The 21,589-nt window shown below is 58.9% G+C and overlaps 1 protein-coding gene across 7 annotated transcripts in view; it reads right to left on the bottom strand.

Annotated features, from left to right (window-relative positions):
* The window catches only part of GTF2IRD1 (GTF2I repeat domain containing 1), a 67,661-nt gene extending 54,331 nt beyond the window's left edge, over positions 1-13,330 (bottom strand). For 4 of the 7 annotated variants that reach the window (XR_008730223.1, XM_055699027.1, XM_055699024.1 and 1 more), the window contains exon 1: positions 13,203-13,330. The gene's annotated coding sequence lies outside the window, so the exon portion shown is untranslated. The remainder of the gene's footprint in view (positions 1-13,202) is intronic. The other 3 variants (XM_055699008.1, XM_055699000.1, XM_055698995.1) reach the window with 1 other exon arrangement.
* Between the last annotated feature and the right edge of the window lie 8,259 nt (positions 13,331-21,589).

A 21,589-nucleotide genomic window follows, 5' to 3' on the forward strand; every position in this document is an offset into this window, starting at 1 on the left:
GAGGCTTGGAGATGGGAGCATCCCGCGCCCTGAGCTCCCCGCTCCTTCCCTCTCCCTTCTCCCTTATTTCATGGGATAGATTGGAAAGGCAAGAGCAGGTCCGGGGTCGCCCCAGCACTCACCCACTGCCCCAGCCCGGTGGCGGGGAGCACGTGTGCTGAGAGCCGGTGCCGCTGTGCCCTGTCACCCATGGCCTTGACGCCTGCCCAGAATCGGGCATCCCACGCAGGCAGGGGACTCATCACCGGCAATGGAGGAGCCTTTGCTGAAGCCGGGCACACAGCCACCCCTGCGTGACCCTCCAAGGGAGCCAGCAGTGCCACCTGGAAGGGGGAGGCTGCCGGCAGCTGCTGCCCCAGCCAGCCTGGATCCCCATTTCCTTCCTGGGCAGCCTCTGGCCATGGCACCAGCCCCGAAACCGGCTGTTTCTCATGCAAACCCCAGCAAACCCCGCCATTACTGCGGCGCTATCAGGGATCGGCATCACCGCCGGCTGCCAGACACAAACAGCCGCGGGTGCCGCATGGCCCCCACCCAGCTCAGGCACAGGCATCACCCTCCACTGGCAGACGATGCGCCGGGAGCCACCGGGACCGGCCACGGACACTCTGGCTTCCCTGGACCCTGGCATCACAACCAGCATCACGATGGCTGCAGCGCCAGGTCCTGCTGTGCTGCTCCTGCATCCCAAGAGCAGCATCCCGGTGGCTGGGGGCGGCCCAGGGGCTGGTAGAGTCATGCACCTCCAACGTGTCCCCACCGGTGTCACCGTCCCTGCAGCTCTCATGGGGAGATTCGCTGGTGTCTAATACAGCTTGGGTGCGCACCGTACGATTTTCCCCCGCCACGTTCACGGGGGCTCAGCATTTTTGAACACGGTGCCCTGAGCACAGCAAACTCTGCTGCGCTGGGTGGCAGCCACCCAGCAGGGAGGGGACAGGCAGACAGACGGATGGGGACAAACCCACACCCAGAGACGGTGATTACACACCCATGGGTGCCAAACTGCCAATTCCCTGGCGACGCCTGTGCCCCTTGGGGCTGTGGGAGCTGCCCACGTGCATCAGTGCCTTCACCTGGGAAGGGCGATGCAGCATCCCGGGGGGTTCGTGGTGGTGCTGGGTCCCGCCTTGCCCGGGTGGTGGGATTTGGGATGCGGTGGGGTGGGAAGGCAGCAGGCATGGGGCGGAGGCGGCGGGAGCGGCTCCGATAGCCAGTGATTGGAGCCATGACTCAAAGGCTGCCCTGGGGAGCCCTGCAAGGACTGCCCCGGGCTGGCCAGGATCTGGCCCTAAACTACAGCCAGGCCCTCTCCCACACGCTGCTGCTCAGGGTTACGCCGGGACAAGGTGACCTGGCCGCTGCCACCTCCTCCCTCCCGGGCTGTGCCAGTGCTCGGGCCCCAGCATAGTGGCCTGGGCCAGCATTTCCCTTCCCCTGATGCCTCGACCCCCCCGAAGCACACAAGCCCCTTCTTGCACAGGGGAGAGCTGGCCTGTGACCAGCCCCAGCTCCCACAACTTTGGGGGGACGCCGCCTGCCTTGACAGTGGGCCAGTTCAGCTCACCGACCCCCAGCCGACCAGCCATCCCCACGCCGCTCACCCCACACCGGGGCAGCCTAGCAAGGGTAATCAGCCAGCAGAGGGGTCCCCCAACACCAGCAAGAAGGGGGCCCCCAGGGGTGCTGAGCCCCAGCCCCGAGCCCCCACGGTGCTGGCACTGCCACGACCACGACACGGCACACGGGCACGAACCCAGCGCAGCCTGAGGTCTCGCAGAAACACATGTTCCCCCCTGCTAAATTCCGGCTTAATTCTCATTTCCATTGTGTTATGAAACACATTATCTGTTGAAACTAAGTCAACAGTTGTTTGCATTTACGTGTAAACACAGCGAATATTAGGAACGGGGCCAGCATTATATTTGCATACGAAATGCTGCCTGCGCTGCCCTCTCTCCCTGGCTCTTCTCCATCCCTGCAGTTAAAGACACCAGGATGCAGAGAGACGGTGAAACCCAAGACAGGAGCAGCCTGAGAAGCAAAACCCCCTTGTTTTTTCCCTATTTTTATTTCTGTGCAGCAAGAGAAAAAAACCCATCCCTTTAAACCCACGTAACGCACCGACATGCACACCCCCTTCATCTTGGGCCCAAACCAAAACCGCTTCAAATTCCCAATGATACGCATATCTTATCAGGCCCGCTTTGCATAGCGCATAAATATTTATTTGCTTTTAATCCTGCAAAGCAAACCTGCCTCGTGGCACATTTCCCTTAATCGGCAGCTCCGGCGCCCGACGAAGCGCCCAGAGAAGCGGCGTCCCAGATTTGGAACCTGCTTTGGGTGTGAGGGCAGGGAAATCAGCACCCAACGCCCAGCACCCAGCGCCTCTCGGGGTGCCTGGGGCAGGTTCAGGGGGTGCTGAGGCAGCTGGAAGGCACCCCGGTTCCCTGCCACTGGGGAAAACAAGAGCTTGGCTCAGACACCCCATAAATAACAGAAAATAAATACATGTGCGTTGTGGTTTGGGTGTCAGAGGTGGCTCAGTGCCGGTGTGGCTCTGAGATGGTGATGCTGCCAGGAGAGGTGACACCAGGGGTGGGGACTGGCCCCCCAAAAAATGAGATTTTTGGGGCTGAGCACCTTGTCACGGGGAAGGCAGAGAGCACACAGTTTAGTTTTTGGGCTTGCGGCTTATTTTTTGCACTTGGGCTTGTCGAGTTGAAAAACAGAAACCCTCCAATGTGGACACTTATGAGATGGGAAACGAGGGGCTGCAGCGCTGGGGAACAGCTCGGGTTACCACCATCTACCCATCACCCCGGTTCAGGATGCTGCCAAGCACAGACCCATGCCCCAAACCCTGCCGAGACCCGCACAACCTCACACACCACGAAACCTGTAGAAACCGATATAAAAATGTGAATTTTCAAACATCAAATCACCCCAACACCAAAAGCCCCCGAATTACCTCTTGCTTCAGCCAGAAGGATGGGAAGCAGTGTGCTCACCCACATCCACTCCCGCTCCACGGCAATCAAAGCGTTCGCATCGGGACCCACGGAGCCTGAGATTGTGAATTCATTTCTTAATCAGTTCCCCTTAAATAGGTGGCAAGCGATCAGGCAAGGGGCACCCACTGCCCCGCAGCAAGGGTGCTGAGCCCGGGGGAGCCAGCGTGCTCTCGGCACGGCTCTGCACCATGCGCAGCCACAGAGCGGGTAAAGACGGAGCTACTTTCTAGTGGGCAAGTAAATATTTAAATAGGCAGCTGTATTTCAGCCACTCCGCCACCGTGCCTCATCCTCTGTGAAGCTGCTGGCTCGGATGGAGCCCAAAAATCTAATTAAAAGCAAAATGCTGGTTTCCCCCCAAGATGGGAGGAAGCACCTTAATCTCTGCCCAAGGCCAGTGATCCCGGAGGAGAAACCACCCCAGCCACCCTACAAGAGGCTTTCCCTGGGTGCTAAGTGTGATCTCTCATCTCTCCAGCATCTTCACACAGTGAACCTCGCAGCCCGAATCTGTGACCCCCAGCGCACCAGCACCTCCAAGGAGGGGTACCGCTCCATCCTCCCCCAGCCCCTGTGCACATCACCTCGCTGCCGGGGACACGAAACACCCCGAAGAGGCAGCCTGGCTCTCCCCAGCATCCTTCCAGCCACTCAGAATACCAAGGGCAATAAAGAGAGACTCAAGCAGAAAGCAAAATCAATACTGAGAAGGAAGGTTCTGGGCTTGAACGCCTTCCGTAGCATCGCCGGTGAAAAGTGGGTTAGTGAAGGAGGGGGGTGGAAAGGACAGAAACCCTCGGCACACCCACAGCACATGGGTTTAAGAGGAACGGCATTTGCTCTAAGGTTTTCTATAGGCATCACTGACGGTTTTGAGGTGGGGAAGCATGCGGGGGGGCGCAGACCCAACCCAGCACCCCCTGAGCCTCATCTGACCACAAGAAAAGAGTTATGGGGAGGAGAAAGGAAGGGCACCCCAGCACCACATCCTGGCTCCCACCCAGGCGATGCCGACGTGCACCCATTTTGCTTTTGGGGGGTGCGGAGGCGCAGGGAAGGGGCACAGGGGCCAGCAGGCTGTCTGCCAGCCTCCCACAGCTCCCCTCGCTCACAGCCCCGACCAGAGCCATTTCCTTTCCTGCTCTCCCAGACTTGCACCTCCGAGGGGCTGGCTCCGGCTGCCGACTGGCATCACCATCCCTGCCCCAACTGGGACAGCAACCGGGGGGAGCAAAGCCCACCCGTAACATGGGAAAGCCCGCATCCCAGAGCATCCTCAGCAGGGGCCACCACAGCGGCGACAACTCCACGCTATTTTTAATTACCAGGTTGAAAATAATAAAGGATGTCTACGTGCTCTGCCACACAAATGGCAACCCAGCGCAAGCCCAGCTGTTAAAAATAGCCCTTTCCAGAAGCGCGGCTGCCAGCCACCCACAGGCACCCTTGGCCCCATGAGACGCACGCTCCACTCCATCCATCGGCATCACCGCATCAGGTCCACAGCATGCCGGAAGGTCAGTGAACATGGAAATACGCATCTTACATAAATGAAATAAAATAACCAGAAGCCAAAAAAAAAAAAAATAAAATTCAACGATACCTATGATGCTAGGGGAGAAAGAAAGAACTCAGGGGGAAGAAAATTTCTCAGCGATGAAACCACAACCCAAGCAGCCTGCTTTGAGAGAGTATTTAAAGATGAGGGGATTTGTGCGCTCCGAGGTGCGGAGGGGACACAAGCATCACCCTTGCCGGCAGCTAAAGTAGAGGAAACTTTTGTATCGCTGCGGCAGTGCCGGAGCCAGCTTTTATCATGGAGAGCCTCGTGTGCAGGCAACGATAGGGCTGGATTTCTGCAGGTGTAATTCCCACGGAGATAAAGACCTTGTTTTTCAACAAGCTACGGCATCGTACATAAATTACAACAGCAAGCATGGGGAAACAAAGAGGTTTTCAAGAGAGTGCGTAATCCTCAGAGGGACGGTGCGGGGAAACCCGGCAGGTGGCTGTGGGGAGATGTCGCAGGAGATGTGGGGCTAATCTCATGCTCTCCCACCCCCTGGAAAAGAATAAACCTTTGGGCAAGTGGGGGGAAAAAATAATTAGCCCACTCAAACGAAAAGTATTTGAAGGGCGCAGGATGGGGATGGGATTGGATGCTGGGATGCACCACCGCTGCCTGCTCTTCCTTGCAGTGGGATCCAGCAAGGAGCAGCGGGAAGGGCACAGGTGGGTGCTGGATCCATCCTGGAGCCAGCCCTTTGCTCCGGGAGCTTACACAGGGAGGGCTGGGGGGGCACAGCACCAGGGCGCTCAGCTCACGGGACTCAGGTCACGCTCGTCTTTTTTTCTCCTCTCTCTTTTTAAGTAAGATAAATAAATACAACCTGACACTAATTCTAACGGGTTTCATAAATGTTTAATGTCCTGTTAAAGGTCGCTGGCTGCCCACTCCTGCCACAGATCTGCAGGAACAGCACATGGGCCACTCGGGCTGAACTGTGCCGTTCCACCAGGGATCTGACGGCCGGCACGCTGCTCTCCCACCGGGCATCGCCTGGCGTGTGCCAGAAACCTGCCGCCAACCCCCTGCCAAGCTTCATCCGGGGATGTCTGCATTTTGGGGGGGGGGACGGACGGGGGGGACAAAAATACCAAGCTCTAATCCGGGGTACGATGCTGTAATTTCACTTCAAGGGTTTCTAGGCATTTTTCCCCAGAAAGCTGAGATGAAATTACAGCCCGGCAATGCCCTTAAAGGGTGCGGAGCAATTTATTTTCAGTGATCCTCCTCTAATGAAGCTAATTTATAACCTTGTCAGAAGGCGCACGCAGACTTGGGGCACCGGCACAGCTCCCTTCCCCCCGCCTGCCTTTCCCAGGATGAAAACCTCCAACCCAAACCCCAACCAGGATGTTTATTTAAGGCCCAAAACCCCAAAGGCACTTTAAACAAGCAGAGTTCCTCACATATTTTGCCAACAGAGCGCAATCCTTCCTGCCGATTGCAAAAGGGCTTCCAATGGCGGGGGGGTGGGGGGGCTGGGGTGGTGGGGGGTGTCCCTGCTGCCAGCAGGACGGGGGTACCCCACACTGCTCGGATGGGAGCAAGGATGATGCTGTGGGACCCCAGGACCTGGGAGCTTCTTGGGGTGTCCTTGCAGACCAGAGCATCCCCACGTGTTGGGGTCTCCACAGCTCAGCAAAGTGGTGACCCAGTTTTGGAAGGACCTGCCGACACCATCACAACAGCCCCACCGCGCTCTGATGGGAATCGCTCCTCACCAGCTGGAAGGGTTCAACAGCTCATCCCCTGTCCGGTTAAAAGAGAGGAAACCATAGGAAAAAGCCCTTTCTCCATCCATACCAACCCCTCGTGTTTCTCCTAGGACACACAAGACCCACGGCAGCCACCGGTGAGAAGGAGCAGGGAAGAAGCGGAGTGGCAGCAGCTCCCACTGCCCTGCCAGCGCCGCACAGCAGCACTTTAGCAGATGGTGGATCGTAACATCGTTATATTTACCTAACGAGATTGCTTTATTGTAGCCCTCCAACAATAAAGCCAGAGCATCTAAAGGCGGCGGCCAACTCCTGGGCTTCGACAACACAGGTGCCAAAAAAAAATAAATATCTACATTTTAAATCTATATATAAATCACGATCTCAGAGGTCACGTTAATACACCGTTTTCCCCCCACACACATACGCTAAACCACATGTGACTTGTATGCAACAAAAAAAGATGCACAATTCAATGCTTTACATCCTTCTAAGGTCCCGGGAGCAGAGCTGCAAGAGCAATTTGGGTGCTGCCACGGGTGCGCGGGGCTCAGACCCCCAGCGCCAGCCAGGACAGGCAGCACGCGTGCCAGCGACGCCGCTCCTCCAGCCGAGGGCTACCGCTGGTTGCTGGCACAGCCGGCGGGGTCCTAGCCTCCTAAATACTAATGCAACACAAATAATAAAGATAATTCCCACATATTTAATCATTGCCAGATCTCTGGGTAGAAATGGTAATCAGGCCCCTACTAATTAGGGAGACATAATCCTGCCTTTCCTACAGGTTTTTCCATCCCCATCACCTACCCTGCAAGGAAAGAAGCAGAAAGCTGACCCGATAGGGAGGAGGGTGACTTTGATGGAAGCCTCAAATAGGTCCCAAAGCCCGACCGCAGTGGGCACAGCACCATCCTGCCAGGGCTGGGGGGGACATGCCACAACCCCCATCCTGCGGGGCTTGGCGCCAGTTCAGCCCCGAATGCAAACCATCCTTTACGATGGTTTTAGGGTTTTTTTTATTTTGAGAAGCTCCGAGCAGCAGCATCCATCCAGGAAAACCTGCCCCTTGCCACATGCGCCCCTCTGGGGTCTCCGTCCCGCAGCAGGGTACGGACCAGCAGCCCCACAGCTCATCTCAAGCCTCATCCCAAAATTTGGGTATCCCGGAGGCTCTCCCTGGTGGCTGCTGGTAGGCGAGGGCAGCGCCAGCCTTACCGGCACTGCTCCCTGCTGCTGTCACCCATGTGCCATGCCACGCGTGCTCCCCAGTGCCAAGCCCTTACAAAGTGGCTGAGCTTAATTTCAGGCACGAGGGTTGCCACTAATTAGAAGCAGGGCTGGGTCTGCCTCTTTCACCTGTGCGTGCCAGTGGAGGGGGCTCTGCCCGCCTCCAGGGAGCCACCTCCATCCCCGGCACCGTGGTCGGAGCCAGCCCCACCGCCCAGGGCCAACCCTTGGGTGCCACCGGGCTGGAGCTCCAGCAGCAGATGAGCAACCCGGTGGCCGGTGGCCAGTGTCCCAGGGCAAGGTCACCTCACGCGGGCCATTTCCCAGGCAGGAGGCACGTCCACGCAGCCACAGGTCCAGGCAAGTTGTGAGCTCTGCCACGACCCGGGCGCAGGGACACGCTCATCCCTGCATGCCACCCTTTGAAGGTGGGCAAAGGATCTTCTCTCACGGCCACAGGATAAGCCCCAGGAGATCTTCACCTACTGCGATGGCTTCATTTCCCGGGTGTTACCTTGCTCTGGAGCACTCCTGCTCTGCTCACCACGAGTTTTCTCTAAGCCAGGCTGACTGCCCTGATGTCCTTCTAACCAAGAGTTAGAGGGAAAGCTTTCCGGGCTGGTTTTTTTTCTTTTTTTTTTAGCAAAGGAGAAGGAAGCCAAGGGCTCCTTAACACATCCACCCCCTCCCTTGGCCAGGGACGGGGCTTAGCTCCTACCTCTTCACCAAACACTTCTTCCCATGTAAAGGGACTTTCCAGCCCCACTTCAAACCACCCCATAAAGCTGCTGGTTATCAGGGCCTGGGCACCACACGTTTCTCTCGGAAGCACGCAAATCCCTCTGACCTCCATCCACCCATTCCAGGGGGAGGTTTCTCCTCCAGGAGCATCCCAGCTAAGCAGGACACACAAGCCCTGGCAGCAACCAGCACACACCACCAAAAAGCGCGAGAAATGCTTCAAAAAATAAAAAAGGTGACAAAACATTCCTCCCACCAGTGTTCCTCCTGGCCATCTCCTGAGGGATCTACACCCCAACGCGCCCCCGAGCTCCCAGGTTTCCCTCTGCCCAAGGTGCTCCAGGAGCAGATCAGCAGCAGGTCCACAGTGCCCACCACGAGCCTGTGCGCCCACCCGCCTGCACCCACTTGGATGGCTCAGCAGTGCAGCACGCCACATCGGGGATGTCACCCACGGGCAGGGGACATCTGGGTTTGTCCCCTTCCATCTCCTGGGGCAGAGGACCGAGACAGGCAGGCGGGCGCTGGATGACACATTTCCAGGAGCCCTCCTGGGTCCACACCAACCTCCCCGCCGGCGCCTGCTCCTTTTGATGTTGCACATTTAAAGAAAACAAAGACAGACACTTCATCCCTCAGGTGAGAGGTGGAGATCAGCTCTGAGGGGGGAAGCCCTGGTAAAGGACAGTGACATCCACGTGGACACACAGCAGCAGAGCTGTGCTCCTCACCAGTCCCTGCTCGGCCCGCTGAGGTTGATTCTCTTCTTGAACCAGCCAGGCCAGCACGGAGCAGAGTCAAGGAAACGTGAAGCCAGAAAACTCAAACAGAAGCTGTTTGCCTGCAGGAATGTAAATCCCACCTCGGTACAACTGCTCTCCAGGAGGGGCTTCGTGTGCCGAGTGCTTTTCTTCGCAGCATCCTACCTAGGGCAGCAGCAAAGCTTCCTTTCCCACAGGTAAGTCCCTCAGAAATCCCTGCCAAAGCGTTCGTAAGGCAGCGTTTGGCAGCAGCTCCAGAAACAGGATGAGACGCGGGGATATTCCCACAACAGCCATGCCCCAGCTGCTTTGGAGGATTTCTCCGGCTGCAGCCCCCACCCCAGCGCATCGCTCCCCCACCACCACAGGAGCAGCATGTGGCAAGGACGAGCACCTACCCGGGCTCACTTGACATTTTTCTCTTGGGCTTGAAGCAAATTCAGCCACCAGGGCTGCCCTAAGAAACGAAGCATCGAACCGGTGAGTGAAAACCCCCAAAGACCACCTGGAGCCTGGCCACCACGCAGCCCCAAGCCTCCCACCGCTTCTGACCGGGCTGAAGGCTCCTCACCTCTTTTCAAAGACAATCATAGAATCATTTAAGTTGGAAAAGACCTTTGAGATCATCGAGTCCCACCGTTAACCCAGCACTGGAAGCCCACCATATCCCTAAGCACTGCATCTACACATCTTTTAAACACCTCCTGGACGGCGAGTCCACCACTTCCCCAGGCAGTCTGTTCCAGTGCCCAACCGCTCTTTTGTGGAAGAAATTTTTCCTAAAAGGCCTCAAGAGATGTGAATAAAACACGTTCTGTGAAGGGCCAGGCTGCAACAGGGCAGAGCAAAGTCATGGGAAACCTTGCTCCTGTTTGCACGTACCTGCCACCTCCCTGGCAAACCCGCGGCCAGGGCTGCTCTCCACCCCCAGCCCCACTGCTCAGACCAGCATCCAGATGGACACCAGAAGCCCTTCCCGACAGCTTCCAGCTGGGCTCTTCCCAATAAATGAATCAATAAACACATTTTTAGCTCCTGGATGGATATCTCCATCCTGAGAAGGGGCTCCCGTACGTTCTTTCCTCTCCTTCTCCCTGTCCTTGAGAGGGGAAGGCTTCTGGTGGTGGCAAACCCACCCCAGGTGCCTTCAGCATCTGCCTCTGCTCTCCACAAAGCCCCAGAGGAGGTTGGGCATTGCCAAGAAGGTGCAACACGGGCAGACATGGCTGGAGGGGCAGCAGAGCACGGGCACCAGCACAGCCCCTTGCCCCAAACCATCACCTACCACTTAAACCCAAGCGCAGCCATCCTGGGAGCAGCACTCCCCATCCACACCTCCACTGCCATGAGGATCCAGCACCACATCCACCCACCACAGGCATCTGCAAAGGGATGCCGGCAGCACAAGGAGCAATCATGCCCGCTGGCCACCGGGCAGGGCAAGGCACTGCTGCCCAAGCCGACGACGGCCACCGCCGAGCCCTGTGCCCACCCCAGGGGTCAGCCCCGCAGTGGGCCACCGGCTGGGGACGAGCCTGGCCGGTGACCGGAGTTCCTCCACATTCCTCCAGCCTGGCTGCCGGGGTGCAGAAATTCCCAAAGGAAGTACGGGGCATTGATAATTGCCGAAAAAAATCTGAGCTATTTCCTGCAGGAGCAGAAGATGGGAATCCCCCATCAGCTCCAACGGCGAGAGGTCGCTTGTTTTGGTCTGGGATTTTGGGGTTTGGGGTTTTTTTCTCCTTCCTTTAAGCAGAACATCGCTCAAGTCATACGTGATACACATCAAGTGGGACAGCCAGAACTGTCCTCTGTGCTGGCCCCAAAGCCCACCCTCCTGGTCACCTCCTGCCCCACGCAAGGTCCCACCGGACACCTACCAGCACCGTGCCGGGCTGCCCCGAGGGCACCACGTCTCTCACCCGGGCTGGTAGGGCAGGTTCCTAAATACATCCCTGAGCAGGTTCCTAAATACATCCCTGAGCAGGTTCCTAAATACATCCCTGAGCAGGTTCCTTCCCTCTTACTCTTGGCTTCTCATTAGCAAACCTGAACGAGCAGCGACCCAGGGCAGCACCAGCAGCTCCCCTGCCCAGCCGTGACAGCCCTCCCGGGAGGGACAGTAGAGGGAGGCCATGATGGCCACCAGCGCCCGTCCCCCTCCATCACCCCCAGCTCCTGCAAGCACCCCGCCAGCGCAGCCGCCCGACCCCTGCCCGCACCAGCGGCCACACATCCCGGGCAGGGATCACCCCAAAAACGCGGCCTTGGGGGGCAACGCCAGCCCGGATAGCAGCGGGGCAGGGCAGCCCCGTGGCACAGCGGGACACCCAGTCCGGTGGTCACTGGCACCCTGGCACCAGGGGCAGCCACGCCACGCTGCCGCGGCTCAAAGGTGGCTCGGGCACCCGGCTGACAGCTCGCCACCGGCCCAGGGCTCGCTGCCCTGGGGGGGCCACAGGCCACGGCAGAGGCACCGAACCACGGCCTTTAGCCCCCCAGCCCCTTGGCCACCAGCAGGGTCAGGTCTGCCACCGGCAGCTGCTGCACCGCTTTCTCATCTCCGAGCGGGTGCTGCGGCCATTCCCCCGGAGCAGGGAATTCCGCGGGCTCGGACGGGTGACAGCCGGTACAGCGGGGCTGCCTGCGCTGGCAGGGACCGGAGACCCGGGATCTTGCGGAATTAACGGCGCTCATGTGCAGGATTAATCCCCAGCAGCTCCTCCAGCAGGAGCAGACACCCCAAAGCGGGGGGCTCCCGTCACACGAGGCTCCGTGCCACTGTCCCCAGCCGGTTCCAGCATCCGGAGCCTGCACGCCAACGGGCAACGATGCAGCAGGAGGCCGAGCCACGGACCCCCAAGCACCCGCGACACCCAGCCCCGTGGCTCTGCAGTGATGCTCGGCGGCACCCCCACCTCCCGAAGCGCTCTCGCCGCAAGCCCCCAGCGTTACCTGCACGGCTCCGAGGCTCGCTCCGGCGCAAGGCGCATTAACAGCATCGCTCCGATGGACGGATAGCCCAGCTAAACCTGCCGCCAGCCCCACGCGCTGGAAGGACAAGGGCACCGGCTCCCCAGGGAGCAACTTTCTCCCCATCACGACTACCCCCACGCACCCAGAGCCCCCGGCTCGCCCCCGCCAGCCCCGGGGGGCCACAGAGGATGCCTGTCGCTCCAGCCCGTGGGCCACTGTGCGAGGCCAGGTGGCCAGCCCAGCCGAAGCCCCCAGCGCTTCGTCAGCTCAACCCTGTTTCTATTTCCAGCCGCGCTGCTGCTGCTCCCCGTGCCGGCGGAGGCGAGCCCCGGCACCCCACTTGCCGCTTCCCCCCTGTTCGGCACCGCCGGGCGCAGCTGGGGCAAGTGGTAGCCCTGGGGCTGCCTTAGGCACATGGGACATCGTTGGGGTGGTGGGCACCGAAGGCCAGCCCGGCATCCCCTGCCCCACCGCCCCGGCACCATCGCCCCCCCAGCCCCCTGCCTTACCGCCCCAAGCACCCCTGCAGCGCTGGCACCCCCAACCCCTAATGCCCCCCCCCCCAGCCTTATTGCCTCTTGGCATCCCCCCAGCCCTGCTGGACCCCACCAACCCCAAGCCCCAGCATCACCCCCAGCATTCCCTCCCGCCAGCCCTAATGCCCCCCAAGCCCCAAAGAGCTCAACACCCCCCACAGCCCCACCAACCCCAGCATCCCCCCAGAGCCCTCCAGCCCCCCAACATCCCCCCAGTCCTATTACCCTGCAGCATCCCCCAGCCTCAGCACCCCCCCACCCCACAGCCCTATCGCTCCCCAGCATCCCCCAGTCCTCCTGCCCCCCGCATCCCCCAGCATCGCTATCACCCCCCAGCAGCCCCCGAACCCCCGGCACCCCACCACCCCGCAACCCTATTCCCCAAGCATCACCCAGCCCTACCACCCCCCAGCACCCCTCTCCACGAACCCAGCACCCTCTCACCCCTATTCCCCCCAGCATCCCCCAGCCCTACCACCCACCCCCACGAACCCCCCACCTCCCCACCCCTATTTCCCCCCAGCATCCCCCAAACCGTGCCGCCTCCCCAACACCCCCCTTGGCCCACCGTTCCCCCCCGCACTGCTACATCCAGGACTGGGACTGAGGGGGGGGTGGGCACATTGGGGGGGGGGGGGGGGGGGGGCAAAACTTTTCCTTACCGCGGGCGGCTCGGGCGCGGCGCTCCTGCCTCCCCCGGCGAGGCTGCGCGGGAGCGGCGGGAGCGGCGGGGGCGGGCGGGCGGGGGCCGGGATGGAGCCGCCTCCCGCCTCCCGCCGCCTCCCTCCTCCCCGGGCGGAGCCGGTGCTGCCCGATGGGGCTTAAAGACAAGAAAAAGGAAGGAGGGAAGGCGGGGGGGGGAAGAGGGGGAAAAAAAAAAGGGGAAAAAAAAAAGGAGGGAGGGGGGGCGTTAAAAAAAAAAAATCCCACCCCAAGCTGGGAAAGGAGAGCAGCTCTTTGTTCTGTAATCCCAGTAAAAGTGCCAGCCATTCGCCCCGCCGCTAATCCCAACCCCGCTCAACGGCACCATCCATTGGCTGCCATTTACATACGGGATTAAGCAGCCCGATAACCGGCCGGGGGGGTTGGGGGGAGGGCTGAGCTCTATTAAGTCCTTTCATGCCGCTCCGGAGCCGTGCCGAGAGGCGCCGAGCCGAGCCGTTCCAGCTGGACACGGCTCGGCGCGGCTCGGCACGGTAGCCCACTTGGTTCCTGGGGTGGTCACAGGGGTGCAATGGGGACCTGTCGCCACCTGTTGGCGTTGGCATGGCTCGGCTTGGCACGGTTCGGCACGCTCCTTGTGTGGTTTGGCACGGTATGGCTTGGCACAGCTTTGCCCTGGTAGAGTTTGGCTTGGCACGGCTTGGTCCTGCGTGGCTCAGCATGGCACGACATCGCCCCGTGTAGCTTGTCTCAGCTCGGTATGGCACGGCATGGCTCAGCACAGCTCTGTGCAGCATGGCACAGCTCGACATGGCCTGGCACGGCTCTGCTCAGGTTAGCACACCTTGGTTTAGCACGGCATGGTTTGGCACAGCCTGGCTTTGCACAGCTCGGCACGGCATAGCACAGCATGGCACAGTCTTGCCCTGCATAGTTAGCTCAGCACGGCTTGGCTTAGCATGGCACAGCTTAGCATGACACAGCATGGCTTGGCACAGCCCTGCGTGGCATGGCTTGACAGCGCGGCGTGGCCTGGCCCCGCACGGCACAGCTCATCGGTGCATGGCCCAGCCTGGCTCAGCACAGCCCGTTACGGCACGGCCTGGCATGGCATAGGTGGGCTTGGCAGGGCATGGCACAGCCTGGTGCTGTATGGCCCAGCTTAGTACGGCACAGCTCGGCACAGCACAGCATGGCCCAGCCTAGTATGGCACAGCTTGGCATGGCATGGCATGGCCCAGCTTAGTACGGCACAGCTCGGCACAGCACAGCATGGCCCAGCCTAGTATGGCACAGCTTGGCATGGCATGGCATGGCCCAGCTTAGTACGGCACAGCTCGGCACAGCACAGCATGGCCCAGCCTAGTATGGCACAGCTTGGCATGGCATGGCATGGCCCAGCTTAGTACGGCACAGCTCGGCACAGCACAGCATGGCCCAGCCTAGTATGGCACAGCTTGGCATGGCATGGCATGGCCCAGCTTAGTACGGCACAGCTCAGCACAGCACAGCATGGCCCAGTTTGGCACAACACATCATGGCATAACCCAGCGTGGCCCAGCTTGGCACAACCTGGCATAGCCCAGCATGGCATGGGATAGCATGGGACAGCACGGCACAGCTCAGCATGGCCCAGCATGGCCCAGCTTGACACGGCGCAGCCCAGCACAGCCCAGCTTGGCATGGGACAGCTCGGCACAGCCCAGCACAGCCCAGCATGGCCCGACTTGGCATGGGACAGCCTGGCACTGCACAGCATAGCCCAGCCTGGCACGGCACAGCACAGCATGGCCCAGCTTGGCACGGCACAGCCCGGCATGGCCCAGCTTGGCACGGCACAGCCCAGCACGGACCAGCATGGCCCAGCTTGGCACGGCACAGCCCGGCATGGCCAAGCTTGGCACGGCACATCATGGCCCAGCCCAGCGTGGCCCAGTTTGGCACAGTACAGCCCAGCATGGCCCATCTTGGCACAGCACAGCTCAGCATGGCCCAGTTTGGCACGGCACAGCCTGCCATGCCCCTGCCGGCTGGCCCAGTGGTCCGGGCTGTGCCAGGAGCCAGGAGCAGGGAACGGCTCTTCCCCCAGCGCCTCGCGGCACATTAAGGAACAGCGAATTAAAACAAATGAAAAACTATTAAAAATAACTTGACAGCGTTTTAACCTCCAAAGTTTGGAAACTGCTGACATTTTTTTCCCTTTGAAGACGCATTATGCAGCTGCTCCATTAGCTGGATTTTGGTTTAAATAAGTGATGATTTATTACTGCTCCGGGGCCGTGGGGAGAAGAAAACATTTTAAGAGAAAACACTTTTTCCCAGTTTCTGGAGGAGCGGGGAAGGGGCTTCTCGGTGCTGCCGAGCCCCACGCGGGCACCTGGCACCCCCCGCGTCCCTCCCCATGGCATCAGGCCTGGGAAACCTGCACGGGGGAGGGGGGCTGGGGACACCCCACAGGGACGAAGGGTTTGAGGAGCTGGGACAGGGTGGCCAGAGCTGGTCCCCACTGGGCACCCGCCATCCCTGGGGAGTGAGAACACACTCGCTGAATAATTAAATGGAAGATCTTACTCCGACGAAAGAAATCAGGGCATCTGTGGGCTAATTATCTGTAAGCCAGACCTCCCCCCCCAAAAAAAAACCACCCACCAAAATTAATTGAATTAGGCCATGCGAGCACAGGAGGAGCTGCCTGCGAGGGACAGGGAGGTTTGGGTGCGGGGGTCCCCAGCACCCCTTGGCACGCTGCCAGCCCAAAAACCCTGGGTGATTTAAAAAAAAGGGGAGGAAAGTGGATTTTTGTGCAGCTGCCACCGCTGTGCCGTGCCCCTGCTCTGTGCCCTGGGAGGCTGCAGCCCCCAGTGCCTTGTTCCCACTGGGCCCCCCCCTGGGGTCAGGCTTGCGCTCGGTGTTGCTCCCCAAACCTGCCCCCCCCCCCCGGACCAGACCTGCCCCCCCCCCCGGCCCATGGCCACTGGGGCCACAGCCGCCCCAAGGGAGCATTTATGGTGTCACCAGAGAAACAGGATGGTGCTGGTGTTTGGGGGGGTTACACCCCCTCCCCCCGCCCCAGCATGGGTTCGGCTGTAGGGTGGCACCTCTCGGAGCCACCCCAGGATGCCGATCCTGGAAGGGACCTTGGCCAAGAGGCTTCCCGAGGTCCTTTGGCCAAGGCCAGCGCCTGGCTCGCTCCCGACATGCGGGGAACTGTCCTGCAGGGGTGGTCACACAGCTGGGACCCCAGTGCTGAGCCCCTGGGGATGGCTCGGTGCCAGCTGGTTTTGGGGTCCCCTCTTGATCCTCACGGTTGGGGACCATGAAATGAGGTCGGAGACCCCTGGGTGCCACCTTCGGTCACTGGTGTGTGAGTGGAGCTCAGCCCCGTGGGCAGCAGCAGCTCCCAGCAGGGTCTCGGCTTTGGGAGCCGTCCCCAGGTAGGGCCATGGGTGCTTGGGGTGTGGGGAGGTCACAGCGATCCCGAAATCGGGAGAAGGAGCCTGGGCAGGGGCCGTGGAGCAAGGCAGGCTGCGGGCTGAACCACGCGAGGGACGGGAGGGACGGGGACGGGCTGAGCCGCAGCTCGGCTGCTTGGGGAGGTCTCGGGGTGGGGGGGATGCTGCCAGCTGGGGGCTACGGACTTCAGGGGGGAGGTGGACCATGTGGTGGGACCTCACATGTTCCATCAGAACCAGGTCCACACAGGTGATGAGCATCCTTTAGGGATGCTCGCACTCGTGGAAAGGGCGCCTGGTCCAGCCGGGGGACCACTGCGATGGCTTAGTGTCCCTGGCTGTTCTTCCATCTGTGCCGGTCTCCGAAAAAATCCACTGCAACAGGACACAAGTGGGAGTGAAGCATTTTTTGGGGGGGGCACAACAATGAGCCACCCAAGCCCACCCAGCAAGGTGGCTGGCATGAGAGGGAAGGTGCGATCTGCTCTATCTGCAGCAATAAAGAAGTTCCTTGTCACAACGCTGACAAAAGAAAAGGCAGCATCACCAGAAAACAATCCTATCTGCAGAAAGATTTCTTCTTTTTTTTTTTTTAATTTGTTAATTAGTGACTGCTGGGCATCACAAGAATCGTTGTTTTCTCTGATATGCTGATTTCTTCTGTCTCTCAGTGGAATTGGAGATCACAAAAATAAAAAAAAAAAGAAAAGCTGCTTCTAAAGAAGAGGGAATGGGGAAAAAGTTTTAGTAAGGTCAGAAGAAATTTAATTGAAGGAATGAGTTTATTTCTTCTTTCCTACAGGGGTATTATGTTCTTTTGCTATAGCAAATCGCTGGTTAAAACGACCAAGGCAAAACAAAATGGTTTTTAAATTATAGATCAAAGAGCGGGACATTTCTGGAAGCCCATCATGGCTCGGTGCCGCCGGGCACATCTTGGTGAGCGGAGGAAAAGCCTGGAGGAGAAAGTCCTTGGGTCTGCAGCTCCGGGTGGGAAGTTTCAGGGCTGGGGGGGGGGGGGCGGGGAGAAGCTTTCCAAGCCATCGCTCACGCCTGTAGGAACCAGACTTTGCAGGCAGCAAATGCCGCTTTCTGCGCTGCGGTTTTGGGGAGTCCACCCCGCACCAAAGCCGGCTGCTGCCGGGAGAGCTGTGCACCAAACGCGTTCTCCTTTCTTTTGCAAGATACATGCTGTCGAGTAAAGCCGGCAAGGATTCCCTGGAAAACCCGAGCTGATATCTATTGGTGCCAAACATATTTGTAGAAACATCAAAAAAAAGCCCCCCTCCACCCCCCACCCCCTGCCTGCTAGGGCATAGCAGTAGCTTCTAGCGAATATTTACTCTGCCCGTCCGCGTTTAACGTATCTGCGGTGCCAGCTGCCTGCAGCCCTGCCGTCCTTTGAATGCCGCGCTGCAAAAAAGTGTTTGCTCCAGCACAACAGATAAAATGTTTTTCTTTGAGTGCATCCCTTGAATTATTTCCATGCTAATGAAGACCCTGGCGAGGTGCTTCCAAACCAGAGCCTCCGGACAGCGACAGCATCCTGGGGAGCAGAGCTGGGAGATTTCTGGTTTCTGCGCTCCCCCAGCCATCCCAGCTCCACGCTGCCTGGCAGGAGGAAAATCAGCACCTGGCTGGTGCTGGAACCTGGGGCTCATTTTGGCTCATCAGTGCCAGGGGTTCCCCAGCTCAGGAGGGTGCAGCAGGTACCCCAGCATCCCTGCCGGGGGTCCGACAGCCCAACCCTCAGCCCTGGGATCCCCTCCACAGACTTCAGCACCCAAACAGGACCGGGGAGGCCCCACCTGTGGAAATCCCACTCCCTGGCACCGGGGTCAGCCCTGCACCGCGTTTCGGCCAGAGCATCACCTGCTCCCGCCGGTGGGGGACAAGGGGCAGCCGGGGGAGCGCTGGCCCCGAGCCCTGCCCAAGGTCGGCTCCTGCTCATACATTTTTAACGGAACCCGCAGCTGAGGTTACAGCACCAGCCTTTGAAATCGCCGCGTAATTTTGCAGTGAGGCTCCAGCTTTGCCCGCCAGCACCTTCCCCCCGAGGCCACAGCCCAGCAAAGCTCCTCAGCCCCATTCCCTGCCCAGGCCCCTTCCAGCCCCCGATTGCAACCCCCAGCTCACTGCCCGGTGATCCATCCCCACGGGAGACCCCGGGCCCCCACAGCCTGACCTCTCCCAGGGTGGGAATGCACTGCTCCCCTGCAGGCGTGGGGGCTCGGTGCCCCCCTGGCGCTGCCAGCCCGGCACAGCCCCCCCAGTGCCAGCCAGGGCGCCCACCCACCCACGCCCTTGCAGCACCGACACCAAGGGCAGGAGGCATTGACATTCCCGTTGGGTCCGCGCAGAGCAAAAGTAAACTTAACGACGTTATCCACTGATCTGGTAATTAATACCCTGGATGCTTTTTATTGGAACGAACGAGGGCCAGGACATGCCAGGGGTTTTAATGAAGGGCCGTGGGGGAGAGGCGCAGCCCCCTGTTTCCCCTGGAAGGGGCTGTGCTGGGGGGGGCTGGGGGCTGCGTGGGGTGCCTTGTGCCCCATGTCAGGTGCCTCTGGGGTGGTCCCAGCCTCGCCCCCACCTCACCAGCCCCTGCAACCTGCTCTCTCTGCCCAGGCGCTACAGCTAAGCGCCGCAGCAGACCCCACTGGGTCTTTTTTTTAAATGAGATACTTTTAAGATCTTTAAATATTAGACGAGAAGTGTTTTCCCAGGCTGTCACTGTGCCGCGCTCCACTGTGCCCATCAGGGGCAGGGAGCGGGCAGGAACCTGCTGCCCGACAGCGCCGGGGACACCGGGACCATCTCACTCCAAAACTGCTGTATCTTTAGTTGATCCCACTGCTATTTTTAATACAGATGCCTTATTGAGATTCAAATGAATGTTTCAAATCCTCGCTCCTTTGCATAATTCTTTTTAATTAACACTTCAAAGGTTTGAACACAAGATCCATGCTATTTCCCTAACGAAGTTGACTGAACCTCCTTTCCCCCAAAGCTCCCCTGCCACATTTCCGAGGGCTAAAGCTGGGGACGGGTCTGTCCCCTGTGTCCCCTGCGTGGGGGGATGACGGCGTTTGGGATCGGGCTCTGCAGAAATGGGAGCTAAGGGACCAGAGGGGGTTGACGGCTGCAGCACTGGGGAGGGGCTGCTGTGCCATCACCCATCACCCACCGCCCTGGCCAGCTTGGCACATGGCGGGCGGCAAAACAGCCCAAGCTTGGCACAGAAATGTGGCATTTGAAGTGGATGCGGTCCAGGTCACCACTCCTTCACACCCTGCCCCAGCTGCACCTCTAACACAGCCGTGCCCCCCGAGGTCAAACAAAACCTCCCCAAAAAGGAGCATCCCGTCTCCACTGCGGTCACATTTTCAACCTTCTCAGCACCCAAAAGGCTCAGAGGCACCCTTCTTCCTTCTGAAATGGTACTTTAAAAATAAACCCTGAAATTGTCACACAGTTGCAGTCACTAGTAAAAGCTGGAGCTTTTCCCCAGCTATGCCAAGAGCAGGGAACGATGCAAAGCCCCAAGGTTATAACACAGACACAGGAGAGAAGGAACAAGGCCAGGTCCCTGTCCCACCTTCCCCCCATCCCTGTACCCACAGGGTCCCCCTGTCCTAGCAGGAGCTGCCTCGCTTTGCAGCACCGGGACCCTGAAAGCACCGTTGGTGCAACAAATGGGAAAATGAGCTGCAGTTTTAATTCCTGCAAGTGAAGAAATGATTAGACACAACAAAATTGTATAATTAGTGGGATTTAATAAGAGACTGTCCCAGACATGCCAAAGAAGTAGGCCTTTGTTCAGCTACAAAAGACGTTAATTTGCAAATACTCTTAATATTCATTTTTTGTTATTTAGACTGATATTTTGAAAGTCTCCGATAAAATGAGAAATCTGGACTAAGCATTCCAGTTGCATTTCCAAGCACAGGAATCCAGCTTTGATGTTCCCCTTGATAACATCTTTTTAGAGCTTTGACTGCATCAAATTAAATTCTGATTACCCTGATAGTGCAATACAGCTTCCAAATGTATTCAGGTGACTTTTTGTTCTGGAAGGAAATTAGCCATTTTGACAAGGACACTTGTTAGGCAGCAAAGAGATGGGGAGGAAACAGCTTTGCCAGGGAAGCAGCACGTTCCCGGCCCCGATTTCAGCCCTGGGGCTGCTGGGCTGGGATGCCCCTTCGAGCCAGGCTCGCTGGCACTGGGGCTGCAGGGGGGAGGGGACATGGGCAGCCCCTCCAAAGCACAGTTGCACCTTTGGTGGCCCACAGGGCTCCCAGCACCAAGCAGAGTCCAGGTACATCCACCCCATCCGGAGGGGACATCCCAAAGGGACGTGCCCTTGGGCAGCAGATCCTGTGGGAGCATGGACCACGGGTGGCCACAGGATGTGAGGTTAGAGCAGGGTGGCCACATCCATGCAGAGATGTCACCTCTGTCTGTGCCCCCACAGAGACCCATTTCATGTCCCGCCGCTGGATTAAACACATCCCTAAAGCACCCATCCAGCTCCTGGCACGAGCCAAGCATCCCAGGGGGATGAGGTCCCTAGCACGGATGACGAAGAATGTTCTACCCGTCACCTCTTCCGAGCCACCCGTGATGCCAAGGAGGAGGCAGGGATGCCTGTGCCACCCTCACCCTGTCCATCTGCATGCAGCAGTGCCCAGGCTCCGCTCCTTGGCTGGATGCTAGGATGAAAATAAAGTACAAATATTATTGTTGGCAGAGATTACCTGCTCCCCCACTGTGATTTAGGCATCTTTAAACTTCATGTTTTATTAATCCTCACCATACAAATAACAGCACCGAAATGGGATGTCTGCAAACAAAGGCATGCGCTACAGTGTTATCGCTCTGAGATACCAGGGCTTGGGCACTCGATTGCAAATGTGGACATTAATGAA

Source organism: Falco cherrug, chromosome 1 (assembly GCF_023634085.1).
Source record: "Falco cherrug isolate bFalChe1 chromosome 1, bFalChe1.pri, whole genome shotgun sequence".
Taxonomy (NCBI): domain Eukaryota; kingdom Metazoa; phylum Chordata; class Aves; order Falconiformes; family Falconidae; genus Falco; species Falco cherrug.